Source organism: Pseudophryne corroboree, chromosome 11, assembly GCF_028390025.1.
Source record: "Pseudophryne corroboree isolate aPseCor3 chromosome 11, aPseCor3.hap2, whole genome shotgun sequence".
Taxonomy (NCBI): Eukaryota; Metazoa; Chordata; class Amphibia; order Anura; family Myobatrachidae; genus Pseudophryne; species Pseudophryne corroboree.
Window position 1 is genome coordinate 121858352 of NC_086454.1, and position 21200 is coordinate 121879551.

General features: G+C 43.9%; 1 long non-coding RNA gene across 1 annotated transcript; it reads left to right on the plus strand.

The window, feature by feature from the left end:
• Positions 1-2352: 2352 nt before the first annotated feature.
• Positions 2353-16608, plus strand: LOC134969074 (uncharacterized). The gene is made up of 3 exons (XR_010189398.1): positions 2353-2483; positions 16420-16458; positions 16561-16608. It is a non-coding gene; the product is annotated as an uncharacterized LOC134969074 (long non-coding RNA).
• The last annotated feature ends 4592 nt before the right edge of the window (positions 16609-21200 follow it).

Below are 21200 nucleotides of genomic sequence, written 5' to 3' on the forward strand. Positions count from 1 at the left end.
ATCAGATTAATGTGTATGTTAATTTGATACCGGTGGTTAGATTGTAGCACATTGCAATGAGTAGATATGATTAAATGTAGGAATATGAAGTCACTCTTACTGGAACAAAAGAACATTCCATTTGAAGCATGTGTGGGCGGAAACCAGAGGCCAACCCTTTAGATGTCTTCTTCAAGGCTTGCATATGAACTGACCAATGACTCATCATGAATGAGAAAGTTCCCTCCCCTGGACCAATAACAGAAGACCCAGTCCCAGACCTGTACGCCCCCAATATACACAGTGTATAGCTGATCCCAGACACAAGAAGTTCTGTTTTTTTGCTGGGTGCTGATCGAGATGCTGTTTTGCTGATACTCTGCTGCTGCTGTGAGCATTGAGGGAGAGCTAAAGATGGAGGAGATGGAGCGTAGTGAGCATGAGACAGAGAGATGGTAATTGCATGCTGGCTGTGTCTGTATGAATTCTTTTCTAACAATTGCTTCCTATGAAAATGTACTTTGTAACCATATATATATTCTGTACATGTGATTTTGTATACATATCCTTTTAATAACAAATATATACATCAATAAGCTTTGGAACTCATACAATGTGTGCGTGTACTTGTTTTCTCTTAAGGGATGTAGTGTTTGCGATGTACAGCGCACTTTTATCGTATATGGTAATAAGATGCGCCTTGCGTCCGCTGCATATATTAATGCTGGCATTTTAGATAATTGTTAGAAATAAATTTGACTCTTACAACTCATTTACCCAGCCCGCACCCCCTCTCCCCCCACACACACACATTAGGGGGAGCCAAGGCCAGTGCTAGTGTCTTCGGCACCCCTCTGCATACAATAAATTAGTGCCCTACTTCCCATACTTCATATAGGGACATTGATCTCACAAAGAAGCAAGATGGTCACATAATAGTACCCTCAATTCAAATTGCACAACACAGTAGCACAATCTTATAACCTGAATAAGGGGCATTAGTGTGTGGTGTAAGGTGAATATCACTCAGTAGTGCCCTTTATGCACATTGCACTACACAATGGTACCCTCTATACATGCTATGCCACACAGTAGTAACCCTTACATACAGTACCCACAGTAATGCCCCTTATACACAATTCGCACAGTAGTAGTGCCCCTTACACGTAGTGCTCACAGTGTGCCCTTTATACACATCCCTGTCTCTGTCCCTCTAGCAGCTCACCGCCTGTGTCCCTCCAGCAGCTTCATGCCCCGTATCCTTCCAGCAGCTTTCCCACCTCTCTTGTCCCTCCAGCCCACTCTCATCTTGTCTTCAAGATGCGCAGAGCCTGCTCCTCTTCATGGCTCCTCTTCACTTCAGCAGCGGTGACAGCATGACATCACATACGCTGTGATGGAAAAGGAAGCCACTGGGACCTGAGGACGGGATGAATGCTGTCCAACAGACACGCCGTGTGTAAGTATCGGGAGGGGAGGGCTGTAGATGGAGGAGGACCATGGAACCACCAGAACCTAAAGAAGGGGGAGGTGGCTGCAGCTCATCAGTAACATTAGCGCCGCCTGCATCATCTATTGATGTAGGTAATGGGGCAGGTTTTTCTGTTGGCATTACTGTGCAGGGAAATGGAGGTGGTGGAACTAGTTCCCCCTACAACTACAGGTGGTGGAACTTCGTTCCACCTCGTTCCCCTCACATTAACCCCTGGGTCTTATACAGGTTGAGTATCCCATATCCAAATATTCCGAAATACGGACTTTTTTGAGTGAGAGTGAAATACTGAAACCTTTGTTTTTTGATGGTTAAATGTACACAAACTTTGTTTAATACACAAGTTATTAAAAATATTGTATTAAATGACATTCAGGCTGTGTGTATAAGGTGTATAAGAAACATAAATGAATTGGGTGAATGTACACACACTTTGTTTAATGCACAAAGTTATAAAAAATATTGGTTAAAATTGACTTCAGGCTGTGTGTATAAGGTGTATATGTAACATAAATGCATTCTGTGCTTAGATTTAGGTCCCATCACCATGATATCTCATTATGGTATGCAATTATTCCAAAATACGGAAAAATCCGATATCCAAAACACCTCTGGTCCCAAGCATTTTGGATAAGGGATACTCAACCTGTATTATGTAACCCAAACATTGTTTTTTTTAAATTACATTTGTGCTTTAAATAAACAGCGATTTTATCCTGTTGAGCAAGAATATTAATGTAGCCCACAAATTGATCTGAACCTAATGTCTTTGTATGTAACTCATCTATTACCTTAGATGATACAACTGTTTATAAGATGGCTTTCTAGCTGGGGTAGCCATTTACAGCCTGGGCTCATTCATTCTTCTGTGATATAATTCTCTTATGTAGGCCTACCCATTGCTGTAAGACTGGTGACTGAGGAGGTGCAACATTTCTGCTGTGCACTGCAAGAGCAGCTTTGGATCTACAATGCACCTCAGTTTGTGCAAGGGCCTGGATTTCCTGCAGAGGTTTTTTTTTCTTTTCTTTTAAACTCTTTATTTGTATAAGGAGAGGTCATAGATACATAATATATAATAATAAGTACAATAACAAGGAATACAGTACTCTCAACTTTACATAAAACTGTATAAAATACTGTTAAATACATAATCACAAAGGTTGAAAAGAGGAACAGGAATAATGGGGGGGGGGGGCAGAGAAAAAAAAGGGAGAAGAAGAGGGATCAATTTGAGGAGGAAGACACTGAGCAAGGCATATATATATATATAAATAGTAGAACAGTCAATGTGCAATCTGCAATACAAATCCAAGACCAACCACGTATGTCCAAATGGTTCAAATAAAGTCCCGGTAGCACTTATATCTTTGCGATCGGTGTCTCCTTTTAGCCAATATCCACTATAGGCAGATAGTAATTTCTAAAATGAAAATAAGAAAGGGCGCCTCCTAGTGCATCAATCCGTTTCATAAAAATTTATTTAGGATTCTTCACACACATATGGTTTAAAATCACGTACCAGAAGCGGCGGTTCCAACCACCGTAAATTTTACAAGTTTAACACCAGGAATTATGTGGATAGTACCACGAGCAATAACCAGCAGCGATCTCACCACCACAGTCTGCTCCTTCACGCTAGGCCACACCCCTACGCGTTTCGTCACGTTGGACTTCGTCAGAGGGCTGGCCTAGCGTAGCACAACCTTCCAATAAATCACAATTCTCCACCAATCAACATGCGGCTGTGTTTTCCAACTGCATTCATAGCATAAAACGGACTATATATAAATGTCCGTGAAAGTGACCTTAAAATGCTTATTTAATTTCCACTTACATCTATACATAAACGGAACAATTAATTGTTAATAAAGCCTCAATTAATGACTTCCAAACAATCATAAAAACATATATATAATAATAATCCATTTCCCTATCTATGTTAATGAATTTTAATAATCCACAAACCTCTTTATGGACACAATCATAGCTTGGTGATAGGATATAATAAAAATCTTTTTTAAAGGGAATTTAGGTTGACCCTAACTTTTTAATTTAAAAACGGGGTAATTTCAAATCCCTCATTCAAACCCACCGGGTGCAGTGTATTAAGAGTCATTATCCAGAACGTCTCTCTTCTGGCTAACAGTTTAAGTCTATCTCCTCCTCGCTTATCCGGTTTCACATTCTCTAAACCTATAAACCTCATTGCGCTAGGATTACCTTTCTGACAATTTTTAAAGTGTAGGCACACTGTGGTTTTCGAAATTATTTTTAATATTTTTCGATAATGCTCTAAAATACGTAGTTTTAATACTCTTTTTGTCTTACCCACGTATTTTTTACCACAGCCGCATGTCAGCATGTAAACCACAAAGGTGGTATTACAGTTAATAAATTCAACCAAACAATTAGACAGCGCTTCTCACTTTGTATCAAAACATTTTACTTTTATGTGTATATATATATATATATATATATATATATATATATATATATATATAATTATCACAGTAGGGCACTGGCCAGTACCAATATTAAAACATACAGATAATATTATTAAAAGAATTATCCACATACGAATCCTATATAGTGCACACTGGTCTCATGGATTTAACCCTAAATGCACTATATAGATATCACAACCCCAATGAGGCTCTAATTAAAAAGAAAATTAAGAATTTATAGTGTATATAAAAGAGCTCTATTTAATACCACAAATCAAGCTTATATAAGCAGATATTAATTTGCTAATAAACCCACATGTGACAATGCATAATGTTAGTCCAGCAAGCAGCATAGAATTAGTAAGCAAGTCCGTATGCAGGTGAGTCACGATGTTAATCAGGCAGGTTATTTTTAAAAGAGCAGATATTACTGGTTAAAGTCCATCCATGTTAGTGAATTATTTAGCAAATGTACTTTATAGAAAGTTGTTAATAAAGCTGATAAATCTGAACTCAGCTAATGCAGAAGCACATATGTGAAAGGCGATATTTGAACACTGCAGTCCAAAGTCCACCTAGGGTACACTTACTATGTACCTGGATAGATACCTCTCCTTAATTGGTTATGGGCATTGCAGCCTGTTCCTATGGAGTCTGGTGGACAGAAAAAGACCTGCACAGCGTTCCCTTTTAGGTAAAAGCCTCTCTCCAGTGCAGCAACAGCGGCCAGTAGTCCAACATTTCTATGGGCAGCAAAGTGCGGTATTCCAACGGCCAAAGAGTCACCAAACGCATTTCTCCGCCTACCCTCCGGCTTTGGCGGCTTCCTCAGTGTATGAATGTCTCTCCTCCATTGATAGAGCTTTAAATACCGGATTGCTGGTTCGCGCATGCGCAATGCGCTCGCGTTCCAAGCCTCGTTTTCAGCATTGTTCACTTGTCAAGCACATTGCTGGCTTCCTACTCCAAGCCTTGTTTTTGTTTAATAATCACTATAAGCACATTTAAATCAGCATTATATCTACTTAGAACACTTTATATTTAGACATAGCATTCAATGTATACCTTTATTATAAAATTATTATACCATTGTGCTTATTATACTGAACTCTGCCATCTTATGACCAAACATAGACATGGCACCTCTGACCTGCATTTAGAATCACAAATAAATTAATTACCACATCACATATATATCTGTACTTATGTATTATCACCACTTTATTTAGCCTTTATTTTTAATTTTTAATTTAATTAGTTACATTTATATTTACTATATTCCCTATATTTTTTAGTACTTTTATATTTTATAATTTTATGATTTTATAATTTCATGGTATTCAACCATAATTTTTCCAAACATACCTACAAATTTGGCATATATTGGTCCCGTGATCATTACCTGACAAAAATTTCTCCCCCTGACTTCAATCCATTTTCTTCAATAAAGACAGACTATATGGACAGATTAGTTTTAGAAGCATAATAGAGGTTCCATACACAATCACTCTCTATATATTTTAATAGAGTATACCACAGATAGTTCTAAATTCCATTAAGTTCTACTATATCATTTAGACCAATAGGCATTAGTGTGTTCATTTTATATATCCAGTACGCTTCTCTTTTACATAGTAGATTATATTGATCACCTCCCCTTACAGTATTTTCAATTTGTTCTACTGCTATCATAGTACAATTATTAAAGTTGGAATTCTGACAGCATATAACATGACTAGATAATGGATGTTTAGCTCCTTTTAGAACATGTCTTCTATGTTCCATATATCTAATGTGCATAGGCCCTCATTCCGAGTTGTTCGCTCGCAAGCTGCTTTTAGCAGCTTTGCACACGCTAAGCCGCCGCCTACTGGGAGTGAATCTTAGCTTATCAAAATTGCGAACGAAAGATTAGCAAAATTGCGAATAGACACTTCTTTGCAGTTTCTGAGTAGCTCCACACTTACTCGGCATCTGCGATCAGTTCAGTGCTTGTCGTTCCTGGTTTGACGTCACAAACACACCCAGCTTTCGCTCAGACACTCCTCCGTTTCTCCAGCCACTCCCGCGTTTTTCCCAGAAACGGTGGCGTTTTTTCGCACACACCCATAAAATGGCCTGTTTCCGCCCAGAAACACCCACTTCCTGTCAATCACATTACGATCACCAGAACGAAGAAAAAACCTCGTAATGCCGTGAGTAAAATACCTAACTGCATAGCAAATTTACTTGGCGCAGTCGCACTGCGGACATTGCGCATGCGCATTAGCGACTAATCGCTCCGTTGCGAAAGAAAAATAACGAGCGAACAACTCGGAATGACCACCATAGTGTCACAACTGAGGGTTTTGGCTGACAGGAGGAAGCCTCAGTTGTAGGGGCTGAAAGGAACTTAAACCGGGGAGGTTTAATCAGACCCCTGGACATGTAAGTGTTAAAGGAAACCCGAAGGCGTGACCATGACAACCAGGTAAAAGTAAAATAAAAGTTTATTAACAGACTCCGTGTAATAACAGACAGCAAATAATAGCAATGGCAAATAATATAGTTCCTGGAACACTTTGACCATGGAAGGTATCATAGAGCACTGGTAGGTTAAAGAACAGCTGTTAAAGTCCTTTGATGAAATAATCTTACCAGGCCTGGCTGTAGTAGTGGAGATAGCCGAGGAACATGCAAGTAGATGTAATAGATGAAGTTGGTAACTTGAATAAGCTGTTTGTATTTGCTGGACAGAACCAGCCAGGTGGTAAGACACGGAGTGGATGCTGAATGGGATCAGCCAGGTGATAAAGTCACGGAGTGAATGCTGGATGGAACCAGCCAGGTGATGAAACATGGAGTGGATACTGTAAGATGCTAGGGAGCGTGGAAACAGAGGAGTTGAAGGATGGTTACCGGTGGTAGTGGATACTGCTGGTAAGTAGGGATCCGCTGGAACAACATCGGCACTTTAAAGGAGCTGGAATCTGCTGGAAGCGGACTGCTGGAAGCAGATGAATTAATAGCTGGGAGCTGGATCAGCCACGGAGGACTGCAGAGTCAGGCTGCACTGCAGGATGGTAGGCAGGTGCGGATCTCTTAGTGGATGCTGGAGACAGGAGCTGGAACCTGGAGAAACAACCACAGGAGAGAGAGACTGGAACAAGGTATGACAAACAAAGCACTGACGATTTCCTGGCACAGGATACTTATACCTGCAGCAATGCAGGCATTGGCTGGGCAATTATGCAGATTTCCAGAGGCAGTGGATTGGTGGAACTGAGACATGTGATTGGATCCAACATGGCTGCGCCCATGTTGGAACTTGGAGGGAAAGCAGGTTTGGAAACCATGTGGAAACATAACTGCAATGGCGGCGCCGGCCGCAGAGGACAGGAGACGCCAGACTGACAAATGTATGCTGAGACTCGTGGATGACAGCGGAGGCCACGGCAGACATGATGCACCACTCTGACAACCTGCAACTACAACACAGGAACGGCGGCGGAGGACGGGAGACGCCATGCAGGATTCAAACATGGCGGCACTGTGACAGCGTCTCAGCGTGACAGGAGGGATATGCAGCATGTAGAGACAGATGGGATCCGGCCTTGGAACGCTGAGCCAGCCTCAGGAGACATCTGAAAGGCAAGTAATGGCGTCCAGATACCCGGATCATGACAGCACCCCCCCCCCCCCCTTTAGGAGTGGCGCCAGGACACTTCTTAGGCTTTAGAGGAAACTTCGAGTGAAAATTCCGGACCAAGGCAGGAGCATGGACATCTGACGCATTGGTCCAAGAGCGTTCTTCAGGACCATAGCCCTTCCAGTCAATAAGATACTGCAACTGACCGTTACGGAAACGTGAGTCCAGAATCTTGGCCACCTCATACTCGACTCCCCGTTGAGTCTGAACTTTAGGAGCTGGAGGAAGTGCAGAATGAAACCGATTCAGGATCAGCGGTTTCAACAGGGAAACATGGAATGTCCTGGGTATTTTCAAGAAGGGAGGTAACGAGCTTGTAAGCAACAGGATTGATGACTTGTTCAATTTTAAAAGGACCGATGTAACGAGGTGCAAATTTCATGCTGGGAACTCTCAACCTCAAATTCTTCGTGGACAACCATACACGATCACCCACCTTGAGAGCAGGAACCACTGTACGCTACCTATCGGCAAAATTCTTGTACCTGAATGAGGCTTTAAGCAGGGCCGCGCGGGCATTCTTCCAGTTATTTGAAAACTGAAGCAAGGTGACATCCACTGCTGGAACAGAAGTTGCTGGAAGCGGTTGGAATTCTGGAACTTTAGGGTGGAATCCATAGTTGATGAAGAATGGTGTTGAGGAGGATGAGGAATGGTATTGATTGTTGTGGCTAAACTCGGCCCAAGGAAGGAGTTGAACCCAGTCATCTTGGGAGGAAGACACATAAATGCGGAGGAAGGCCTCCAAGTCCTGATTCACCCTCTCAGTTTGACCATTGGTCTGAGGATGGTAAGCTGTAGAAAACTTTAACTTGACTTGGAGGGCTTGACACAAACTTCGCCAAAATTTGGCTACAAATTGTACTCCACGATCGGAGATGATCTCTTCAGGAAGACCGTGAAGTCGGAAGATCTCTTGAATAAACACTTGAGCCAACTTGGAAGCTGACGGAAGACCGGTGAGGGGTATGAAATGTGCCGTCTTGGTGAACCGGTCAACTACCACCCAGATGGTATTAAACTTGTTGCACATAGGCAGGTCTGTAACAAAGTCCATCGACAAATGGGTCCACGGTCGACGGGGAACAGATAATGGAACCAGTTGCCCCGCAGGCGACTGGCGGGAGACTTTGTGTTGGGCACACTTTGGGCAAGAGGCAATAAACTCCATGACGTCCTTCTTCAGAGTTGGCCACCAGTAGGACCTAGAGATAAACTCAAGGGTTTTCTGAATGCCTGTATGTCCGGCAAAACGGGAAGCATGGGCCCAATGCATGAGCTTCTTCCTTAACACCGGCTTCACAAAACTTTTCCCTGGTGGAAGCGTGGAGTCCAACCCTACCATGGAGAATGCCAACGGATTAATAATAGGATGCTTGTTTGAAGACTCTGACTCATTTTCTTGCTCCGAAGAGCGGGAAAGGGCATCAGCCTTGCGATTCTGAGAGCCCGGACAGAACTGGAGTTTAAAGTCGAACCTGGAAAAGAAAAGTGCCTATCTGGCCTGACGAGGGTTAAGACATTGTGCGCCTTTCAGGTATAAAAGATTCTTGTGGTTGGTAAGTATCGTGATTGAATGAGAAGCTCCCTCCAACAGATATCTCCACTCCTCTAGAGCGAGCGTGATGGCTAGCAACTCCTGGTCGCCAATGGCATAGTTGCGCTCAGCTGGGGAGAACTTCCGGGAGAAGAAACTGCAAGGATGTAGATGGCCATCTTTAGCCCTCTGGGATAACACCGCTCCTACTCCAACGGAGGAGGCATCCACCTCTAAGATGAAAGGAGAGTCGGTGTCGGGCTGTTTCAGAACTGGTGCAGAGATGAAACGTTGTTTTAGAAGATGAAAAGCTTGCCTAGCCTCTTCAGACCACTTGGACGGGTTAGCACCCTTCTTGGTTAATGCAGTGATAGGCGCCACAATGGTGGAAAAGTCTCGTATGAACTTTCTGTATTAATTGGCGAACCCTAAGAACCTCTGGACCCCTTTGAGGGTTAAGGGTATCGGCCAATTCTGGATTGCTTGTAGTTTCTCAGGATCCATCTCTAGTCCGGAACCGGACACAATGTAACCTAGAAACGGAATGGATTTAACTTCAAAAACACATTTCTCCAATTTGCAATAGAGATGATTGACACGGAGACGGGACAGAACCTCCTTTACCCAGAAACGATGTTCCTCTAGATTATTGGCAAAGATGAGGATATCATCTAGATAAACCACGACATGGCGGTATAAGATGTCTCTGAAGATCTCATTCACGAAATGCTGGAAGACAGCTGGAGCGTTGCTCAATCCGAAGGGCATGACGAGGTACTCATAATGTCCATCACGGGTGTTAAAGGTGGTCTTCCACTCGTCACCCTCACGGATCCGGATGAGATTGTAAGCACCCCTCAAATCCAACTTTGTAAAGATGGTTGCTCCGCTGACTATCGAAGAGCTCTGTAATCAAAGGTAAAGGATACCGGTTCTTGACTGTAATGTCGTTTAGACCTCTGTAATCGATGCACGGTCGCAGACCACCATCTTTCTTCTTGACGAAGAAGAAGCCTGCGCCAGCTGGAGAAGAAGAAGGTCGGATAAAACCCTTCGCCAGGTTCTCTTTGATGTACTCCTCCATGGAGTGCGTCTCAGGCAGAGACAACGGATAAGTTCGGCCTCGAGGTGGAACCTTCCCGGGAATGAGATCAATTGGGCAGTCCCATTCTCTATGAGGAGGAAAGATATCAGCAGAAGCTTTACTGAACACGTCCGTGTAGTCTTGATATGGAGGAGGTGGAACATCAGACGACCTGGGGAAAGAAGAACAAACAGGAAGCACTTTGGACAAACAGGTCTCAGCACAGGAGGGACCCCATGCTAGTATCTGCGTAGTCGTCCAGTCAATCGATGGATTGTGGAGGCGGAGCCATGGAAGGCCCAAAACCACTGGATGTGTGGCTCTTGGGATCACTAGAAAGGAAATAAATTCTGAATGAAGAACTCCCACTCTCAGACGAACTGGTAGAGTCCTTAGAGAAATAACTGCGTCAAAAATCTTGCTGCCATCCATGGCAGTCAAGGAGATGGACGAGGAAAGTCTCTCGGTGGGTAGGGACCACCGCTTAACATAAGCTTCGGTTATAAAATTCCCAGCTGCTCCGGAATCAAGGAGGGCAATGACGTTCCTGTAACGTTGAGCAATTTGAAGCGAGACTGGGAGATTACAATCATGAGGAGATGGAGAGGAGATCATTACTCCTAGCCGGCCCTCTCCTTGGCGAGCTAGGATTTGGAGTTTCCCGGACGTTTGGGACAGGCATTGATAGTGTGAGACGGAGCTGCACAGTAGAGACAGAGAGACTCAGAGAGACGTCTTCGGCACTCAGCGGGAGATAGACGGGAACGACCAATTTGCATGGGCTCATCCTTGGATGGAGATGGCTGACGAGGAGGAGGAGCAGAAGATTTAGGAATAGATGATCTTCCTCGTTCGGTTGCTCTCTCTCTAAACCGTAGATCAACCTTCGTGCATAATGAAATTAGCTCATCCAACTTAGAAGGCAAGTCTCTGGTAGCTAACTCATCCTTGATACGTTCTGATAAGCCATGCCTCGTCGTTCCATGCCAGTTCGGATGCCAGGATTTTGAACTGTATGAGATACTGTCCCACAGTACGTGTTCCCTGGCGTAAACGGAGAATCTCAGATGAAGCAGAGGTTATCCGGCCTGGTCGTCGAAGATGCGCCTGAATGTTGCCACAAAGTCAGTATAGGAGGACAGCAGGGGATCAGACTTCTCCCATAAAGGTGATGCCCAGTCAAGGGCTGAGCCACTGAGAAGGGAGATGATATAGGCAATTTTAGTACGGTCACTGGGGAAATTGCCAGGTTGAAGTTCAAAATGGATTTCGCATTGGTTGAGAAATCCCCTGCAGAACCTTGGAGATCCGTCAAATTTTGCTGGCGTTGGAAGATGAAGACGTGGAATGGAAATGGGTAAGGTGGATGGGGTTACAGCTGGTGTCACTGTTGTGGACGCACCGGACGTGCCAGGTCCACGGAGGGTCGTTTGAATCCCATCCAGCCGCGTAGAGAGATCCTGGAGACAGCGGATGATGTGGCCTTGTGCAGCCTCCTGATGTTCGAGTCTGGCTGCCAGTTCTTGCATCGGCCTGGCCGCTTGATCCTGGTCTCCGGCTGGATTCATATGGTCAGTGCTTACTGTCACAACTGAGGGTTTTGGCTGACAGGAGGAAGCCTCAGTTGTAGGGGCTGAAAGGAACTTAAACCGGGGAGGTTTAATCAGACCCCTGGACATGTAAGTGTTAAAGGAAACCCGAAGGCGTGACCATGACAACCAGGTAAAAGTAAAATAAAAGTTTATTAACAGACTCCGTGTAATAACAGACAGCAAATAATAGAAATGGCAAATAATATAGTTCCTGGAACACTTTGACCATGGAAGGTATCACAGAGCACTGGTAGGTTAAAGAACAGCTGTTAAAGTCCTTTGATGAAATAACCTTACCAGGCCTGGCTGTAGTAGTGGAGATAGCCGAGGAACATGCAAGTAGATGTAATAGATGAAGTTGGTAACTTGAATAAGCGGTTTGTATTTGCTGGACAGAACCAGCCAGGTGGTAAGACACGGAGTGGATGCTGAATGGGATCAGCCAGGTGATGAAACACGGAGTGGATACTGTAAGATGCTAGGGAGCGTGGAAACAGAGGAGTTGAAGGATGGTTACCGGTGGTAGTGGATACTGCTGGTAAGTAGGGATCCGCTGGAACAACACCGGCACTTTTAAAGGAGCTGGAATCTGCTGGAAGCGGACTGCTGGAAGCAGATGAATTAATAGCTGGAAGCTGGGAGCTGGATCAGCCACAGAGGACTGCAGAGTCAGGCTGCACCGCAGGATGGTAGGCAGGTGCGGATCTCTTAGTGGATGCTGGAGACAGGAGCTGGAACCTGGAGAAACAACCACAGGAGAGAGAGACTGGAACAAGGTATGACAAACAAAGCACTGACGATATCCTGGCCCAGGCACAGGATACTTATACCTGCAGCAATGCAGGCATTGGCTGGGCAATTATGCAGATTTCCAGAGGCAGTGGATTTAGTGGAACTGAGACATGTGATTGGATCCAACATGGCTGCGCCCATGTTGGAACTTGGAGGGAAAGCTGGTGTGGAAACATAACTGCAATGGCGGCGCCGGCCGCAGAGGACAGGAGACGCCAGACTGACAAATGTATGCTGAGACTCATGGATGACAGCGGAGGCCGCGGCAGACATGATGCACCACTCTGACAACCTGCAACTACAACACAGGAACGGCGGCGGAGGACGGGAGACGCCATGCAGGATTCAAACATGGCGGCACTGTGACAGCGTCTCAGCGTGACAGGAGGGATATGCAGCATGTAGAGACAGATGGGATCCGGCCTTGGAATGCTGAGCCAGCCTCAGGAGACATCTGAAAGGCAAGTAATGGCGTCCAGATACCCGGATCGTGACACATAGTACATGTGGTCCTCCCTATATACTGGGCCCCACATTTGCAGGTGATCAAATATATAATAAGAAAGTCTCTAATCTGGAATATTTCCCCCGTATTCGCTGACGTATATGTCATACTTTTTCTAGGTAGGTTTTTACAAGACAGGCAGTTTTGTTTCCCACATTTATGGAATCCTGATGGTTTCATAGGTATCCACATATCCTCAGTTGTAGATTTATGTTTTGTTCTTTCAAAATGACTAGGTACCAAGATGGAACGTAGGTTCTCACTTTTCGAAAAAGTATACAAAGATAAAGATGATTTAAAAAGAGTAAACACAGTTGTTTGACAATAAATGGCATCACCCAACCACTAACCATGAGTGAAAGAAAAGTTTGTGAGTTATCATTCATATTCTCTGACAAATGGCCAGAAAATCACAAATTCTGCTAGGGTATGTAAACTTCTGAGCGCAACTGTATATATATATAGATATATAGATAGATATAGATACACTATCTCAGAAATGCCATATAAACAGTGATAACCAGTATATATGCACAATAATATATGATTTCCTTCCTTTCAAATCAAGGGGGTAACGTCGGCGTATCTAAATATATTTTGGGGTAAAAGGTAAAAAAGTTCCCTGACCCCTGGTTTAAATGATGTATGAGTATGATGAGCAGTACTAAAGTGGTAGTGGTTATGGTTACACAATGTGCCCCTGGGGGGTTTCTGCCTCTGCACAGCTATCTGTACCTCTAAGTAGCCCAGGTATCGCCTGACAGCCACAGGTAGACATGCAGCCTAGCCTGAAGTTTGCTGGTTAAACCATCCTGGTTCGTCAGTGCAGAGTCAGGAAGCTTTGTGCTGTGTATTAAGGGGATTATTCAGGTTGCATTGCTAATAGATGTGACCGCAATAACCCCGTTCCATGTGGCAATGTGCACGCACAGATTAACAGGCAGAAGCATTTGCGGGGTGGCAATGGAGCGTTGCGGGGGCGGCATGGACAAAACAGAGGCATCTGTGTTTTGGGCCAGCTGCGTGACGTCACACGCAGCCACTCCGATCAATAAAATGCTGGCGGACCGCCTGCATACGCAGCCTAGCTGCAGGGGGTCTTCCGCAGTTGCTGTGACCGCAATTTAATTGCTGTCGCAGCCACTGAGCAGGCCATTTAGCAAGCTAGGAATCCTTGCGCTGCGATGGGCGGCCCCAAGCATGCGATAAATAGTATTCCATACCGAATAAACACCAAGTGCATAAGAAAAAAAAACCATACCTATTTTATGTATATGAAATCAGATAGTAGTAGTATTATATTTTACCAGAAGATGGCACTGGTTACCATTATAGGAGTGTGGTTTATTTATTACATACTGAAGTCATAAGAACAGTTTAGAATTTTTTAAAGCTGAAAGCCCATAAAAATGAATGGTTTTTTTTTTATAATAATATTAATTATTTTATATTCATCAAATTGCTATAGTTTAGTAACAGTTTGTAAGCATTATGAATTTCACATAGCAACCACAATCCAAAGCCACATTGTATAGTGAGCCAGAATGCCCATTGTCGTGTTGGTATTGTCGTGTGCGGGTTACACCTAGGACAGAACAACTTGGTTGGATTGGCTGTCAGACACACCATGGGGTATATTTACTAAACGACATCTACTTTCAGTGGTTTTGCCCACAGGATTCTACTATACGCAATGCAAAATGTGAGTGATTTTGCACCATTCTAAATCCTGCCACTTAAAAATTATAATACCATGGGCCAGATGTAATGACGCCCGAGATTGCCAGAGATACGAGATGCTGGCCAATCTTGGAAGTTTTTTTTAAAGGGGCAAACACTTACAAGACATGGTTATGCCCCTTTTAATGCCCCTTTTATTTTAAAAAAAACGTCCGAGATCGGCCGTCATCCTGCACCTCCGGTGATCTTTGACTCCATTACATCCGGCCCCATGACTTTAATTCTGTTCTATTGAACTGAATAAATGAAAGTTTAATTTGCACAAATGAAGTAAAACAGTAGGTCAGATCAGTGCATGAATTACCTCAGAGGCAGTGTTATCTCAGAGAAGCATTCCAATTATAAGCAGCATAGATATATTATAGTGAATTATTCCATATTTCCTGCATCCTGGATAAGAGTCTGAAGATCTATCATAAAAGGTGACAAAATACAATTCCAATTTTGGGACATCAAAATGCTAATTTCTGCATAAAAAAGATCTCCACAGTGCAGCAGTGGCAGAGGCATACTTATGCTGGGTACACACTAGGTGCTATATCAGTTGTTCGAGCTAATATAGCGCTAGCGGGTCGGGGGTGTTGCCAAACTATATGTCTGTGAATAACGTTGTTCACAAACATATCACATCGTCTCTGCAGCACAGCAGATGGCCGATATATCTTCAGTTATATCGGTGCATCTGGCTATGTGTATTTTCCCCGCAAAAAGGCGTCTTGAGGGGGGTACACACGTAGAGTTGTGTGCTTAAATTCTAAGTAATCTGACTAGATGGCTTAGAAAGTAAGCACACATCGCTCCGTGTGTATAGCCCATAGCGATGTGCGGCCCAGCGCGTTGCTATCGCTGACTCTAGATTGGTCTGCATGCAGACCAAATCTAGTCAGATCACTCACTTCATGGCTTGGTGAAGTGAGCATTTTGTTTTGTTTTTTCCACCGCTCAGCACACATTGTGCTGTGTGCTGAGCTTCCAGATATGTGTGCTGAGCGATCTGTGCTAGATTTCTCAGCACACATCTCTGGGACATATCTCTCCGTGTGTACCCGTTTTAGATGCAAATTAATATAATAGGATGCACGAGCAGCTTCTGCTGATTAAAATTATATGCGGCATGCCTGTATTCTGTGTGTGACTGCAACTGTATTTGCATAGAAAATGCTATGCTAAAGTGTTTTAATGGAAAACACTGTAAAGTTGCATTTCGGATGTAGATAGAGCTCATGCGCAATAGACTCTGGTATAATGCCAGAGTCTAAAGCGCCATGAAGAGGTGGGAGCCCACCCGGAGTGTGCACACAGGCCTCCTCCTCTGTAAAAACATTAGATACAGTAGATTAGGATAGATAGATAGATAGATAGATAGATAGATAGATAGATAGATAGATAGATAGATAGATAGATAGAACAGTGCAGTGGGTTAGAAGGATGAAAAAGTTTCTATAAACGCCATAGGTAGTGCTTAACACCTTACAGACTTTTTGTAGGGACCTACCTTTGTTTAAAAGAACTTTGGCTTCAACAAAATGGCTAGCATGATTGTTCTTTTTGTTTTGTTTCCAGTGTTATTCTGTGGCTTTAGGAAAGAAGACAATGTATAAAGTAAGTTACCTGTGCACCTATGCAATTTTTTGGCTGCTTTGTGATGTGAAGCCCTGGATGAATAACTATTAATTAGCACAATTTTTCTTTTATTTTAATTAGATGTTAGAGGAAAATAGTATAAACCCCTTCACTGCTGAGGTCTTCCCACTCTTGTGCTGAGGTAAATTTTTTATATTTGCACTCGTCACATTGCAGCATAAATATCAATGTTTTTATATGTAATACCCTCATAAATTATAAATAGTTTCTTTCAGAAGACTTTGTATTTTCAGGAAATGCCATTAATCTTCATTCTAACAAAAGTGTAATCCAAATGGCCAAAAAAGCTAATTCCTTATAAGACATACTTTGTTTCAAATTATCTAATAAGTCACTTTTCCAAATAGTAAAAAAATGAATTCTATGTGAAATTTAAGAAGAAAAAAAAATCTGCACTTGAAATAAAAATAGCTACTCAGAAACTGCATGAAAATTTTTAGTAGCAGTTCTGCTAATCTTTCGTTCGCTATTCTGTTAAGCTAAGATACACTCCCAGAGGGCGGCGGCCTAGCGTTTGCAATGCTGCTAAAAGCAGCTAGCGAGCAAACAACTCGGAATGAGGGCCAAAGTTAGGTGAACCAATTAATTGAGCAGAAAGATGTATTTGCTTCAAACTGACATCTAAAACTGGAAGTCTAGGTACATCTATTGCCTAGAAAACAACATTAACACTGCACTAATAATTATGAGAGAGAGTTGATATGGCAGAAATCACTCACCATACTAAAACATTAGTTACAATTACATAAATATACTTCTTAAAATAGGTTGACTATTCAAAATTAACATATAACATCAGGAATAAACATAAGATTCACCTAACTTCGGGAATAAACATAAGATTCAACTAAAAGGTGTACACAATCACAATTGAACCATCTATTGATAACTAAATATATATATCTCAAATAGATACACCTGTTCAGGGAGGTGGATATTTATATACTACATCTCACAGCTCGACTACTGCAATGTTCTCCTCACTGGCCTCACTTGCTCCCATCTTGCTCCCCCCCTTATCTCCTCCCATCACCCCTCTGCTGCCCCCCTGCCCCCATCATCCTTCCCCTCCGTCTATCCCAGCCTGTCCTCCTTCCGTCCCACTACAGACAAGGAAGTCCACTCCCTCATCTTATCCCCCCTTCTTCAACCTGCCCCCTGGACTCCCTCCCCTCCCATCTTCTCCGCTCCCTCTCCCCCACAGTTGCTCCCACCTTGTTCACCTCTTCAACCTATCACTCTCTACCGCATCTTTTCCTCACCATTCAAACATGCTCTGGTCTCACCTATTCTAAAAAACAACAACCTCGACCCTTCATCACCCACCAGCTACCACCCCATCTCTCTTCTCCCATTTGCCTCCAAACTACTTGAACGACTGGTCTACAGCCATCTCACAAGCTACCTCTCTGACAACTCCATCCTTGATCCACTACAATCTGGCTTTCGCCCACTCCACTCCACTGAGACTGCCCTGGTGAAAGTCACCAATGACCTGCTTTTGGCCAAATCCAGGAGCCACTTCTCTCTGCTTATCCTTCTGGACCTCTCTGCTGCCTTTGACACCATGGATCATCCTCTCCTCCTCCGCACACTCCAAAACATTGGCCTCTCTAGCACTGTCCTTGACTGGTTTACCTCCTACCTCACTAACCGCTCTTTTTCTGTGTCTGCCCCTGGCACCACCTCACACCCTTCCTGATTGTGTCCCTCAGGGTTCTGTCCTCGGCCTCCTTCTGTTCTCCCTGTACACCTCTTCCCTGGGTGCACTCATTAACTCCTTTGGCCTTCAATACCACCTCTATGCTGATGACACACAACTCTACCTCTCCTGATCTGTCCCCCTTTGTCCTCTCTCAGGTTTCCAGCTGCCTCTCCGCCATCTCCTCCTGGATGTCTGAGCGCTCTCTGAAGCTCAACATGGACAAAACTGAACTCATTACCTTTCCCCCAGCCAGAGTAACACCCCCTACCAATATCTCTATCACTGTTGCAACACCATCATCTCCCCCGTTCTCCAACTCCACTGCTTGAGCATCACTCTTGACTCCTCCCTCTCCTTTGCAACCCACATCCAAGCTCTGGTGCAATCCTGTTGGTTCCAGCTACGCAACATTGCTCGCATCAGGCCATTTCTCTCCCAGAGTGCTACTAAACTTATCCACTCACTGGTCATCTCACGGCTCGACTACTGCAATGTTCTCCTTACTGGCCTCACGTGCTCCCATCTTGCTCCCCTCCAATCTGTCCTCAACTCCGCAGCTAGGCTTATATTCCTTTCCCGTCGATCCACATCTGCCACTCCCCTTCGACAAAATCTGCACTGGCTCCCATTCCCCTACAGAATCCACTTCAAGCTCCTCACCCTCACATGCAAGGCCATCTCTAATTCCACTGCTCTCTACATCTCCAACCTCCTTTCCCTTCATACTCCCTCCTGCCCCCTATGGTCGGCCAATGTCCGTCGCCTCTCCTCTACCCTGGTCACTGCTTCCCATGCTCGAGTTCAAGATTTTGCTCCAATAGACTCTCCCTGACCTTGCAAAGCTTCAAACGGGCACTGAAAACCCACCTATTTATCAAAGCATGCCTTTCCGATGCATAACCTAGTCCTGAGGCTGCTCCTCCAACCACCTGCTTCATGCCTTGACCATCTCTTCTTTGCTTACATCCTGCCATCAGGCCACCTCCCGCTTACTTGTGCCTCATGTCATCTGTCTGTTGCCCTTTCCCATTAGATTGTTAGCTTCTCAGAGCAGGGCCCTCTTTCTTCTTGTTGTCAAAGCCCTCTTCTCAACACATTTCACTCACAGCTCTCTCCTACTCAGCAACCATCTTTACCCGCTTTTTCTCCTGCTGGTAAAGGCTCATCTCTATCTATGGCCACTAGCTCCTAGAAGTACGCTGTTCACTCACTCGCTACTTACATTTAAGCTGTATTATGTTTTGAGAATTGTGGTGCTCTTTGTTACCTGTACTCTATTTTTGATATTTATGTACTGTAATGTTAAGTTTTGTCTCCCTGTACTGTCCTTTGTACGGCGCTGCGAAAAACCTGTGGCGCCTTATAAATAAAATGTAATAATAATAATAATAATAATAGATATTTAATAAATAACTTTGTTATTATTAGCGCCAGGCTACCGTGTTCTTTTTTTTATACATCTATTGCCTACATATACAGTATTTATTGTTTATTTATTTATTAACAGTTTCTTATATAGCGCAGCATATTCCGTTGCACTTTACAATTGGGGCAACAGCGATGCGCGGGAGGATAGGGGGCCGCTCATTTCACCCAGCGGGTGAAATGAGCGACGTGCTAGATTGGCCTGATGCGCGGGGCTGCGCATCGCTATCGCTGTGAGGGGTACACACGAGTGATCTGTGCTTAAAATCTAAGCAATCTAGATTTTAAGCATGGATCTCTCCGTGAGTACCCCCCTTTAGACTGGGATCTAAACAATGAAATCAGATTTGATAGGCCCCTTAGAGCAAAAGGAGGAAATTCTGAAGGAGATGCATGAACTTGATGGAACTGACTTTAATGATGGAACGGTCTCCAGAGGTTGGTGTATCCAGCCCTGTGTTGTCTCCAGAGGGTGTGCACAGGCCTGTGCTGTCTCCTGAGGGTGCGTCCAGGTCTATGCTATCTTTAGGGGGTGTCTCCAGAGGGTGTGCCCAGGCCTGTGCTGTCTCCAGAGGGCTGTGTACCAAGTCCTGTGCTATCTCCAGAGGGTGTGCCCAGTCCTGTCTCCAGAGATTGGCATACCCAACCCTGTGCTGTCTCCAGAGGTTTGTGTATCCAGCCCTGTGCTGTCTACAGAGGGTGTGCCCAGGCCTGTGCTGTCTCCAGAGGCTGGCGTGTTAAGGCCTGTGCTGTCTTCAGAGGGTATGCCCAGGCCTGTGCTGTCTCCAAAGGGTATGCCCAGGCCTGTGCTGTCTCCAGAGGTTGGAATGTTCAGCCCTGTGCTTTCTCCAGTGTAGCATACCCAGCTCCAGAGCAAGACTAAGATTGCATGGAGCCCTAGGCATGGTATAGGGTCCCCTCCTCCAATTCATTAATACCCCTCTATTTATAGTACACACAGGTCACATAAATATTACAGCCCTGATACACACTGATTACATCACCCAAGCCACACATGTGAAATAGACTGTTCCCTATATTCTCAGTGACCTGACCACTGTTTATACTGTAGCTCATAATAATCTATAATATGCCACATATATCTAGCTCAATGCTGCATAGCGAACGTACAGTACCAGTCAAAAGTTTGGACACACCATCTCATTCAATGGTTTTTATTTATTTTAATTATTTTCTACATTGTAGATTAATACTGAAGACATCAAAACTATGAAAGAAAACATATGGAAATATGTTGTGAACAACAAAGTGTGCCTAGTCAAGAGTCAATCTGTGGAATTACTTGGCTTCTTAATGTGTTTGAGACCATCAGTTGTGTTGTGCAGAGGTAGGGTTAGTACACAGTGGACACCCCTATTTGACTACTGTTGTTGTAATCCATATTATAGCACGAACCACTCAACTCAGAAAAGAGAAACGACAGTCCATCATTACTTTAAGAAATGAAGGTCAGTCGTTACGGAAAATTTCAAGAACTTTGAATGTATCCTCAAGTGCAGTTGCAAAAACCATCAAACGCTATGATGAAACTGGCTCTCATGAGGACCGC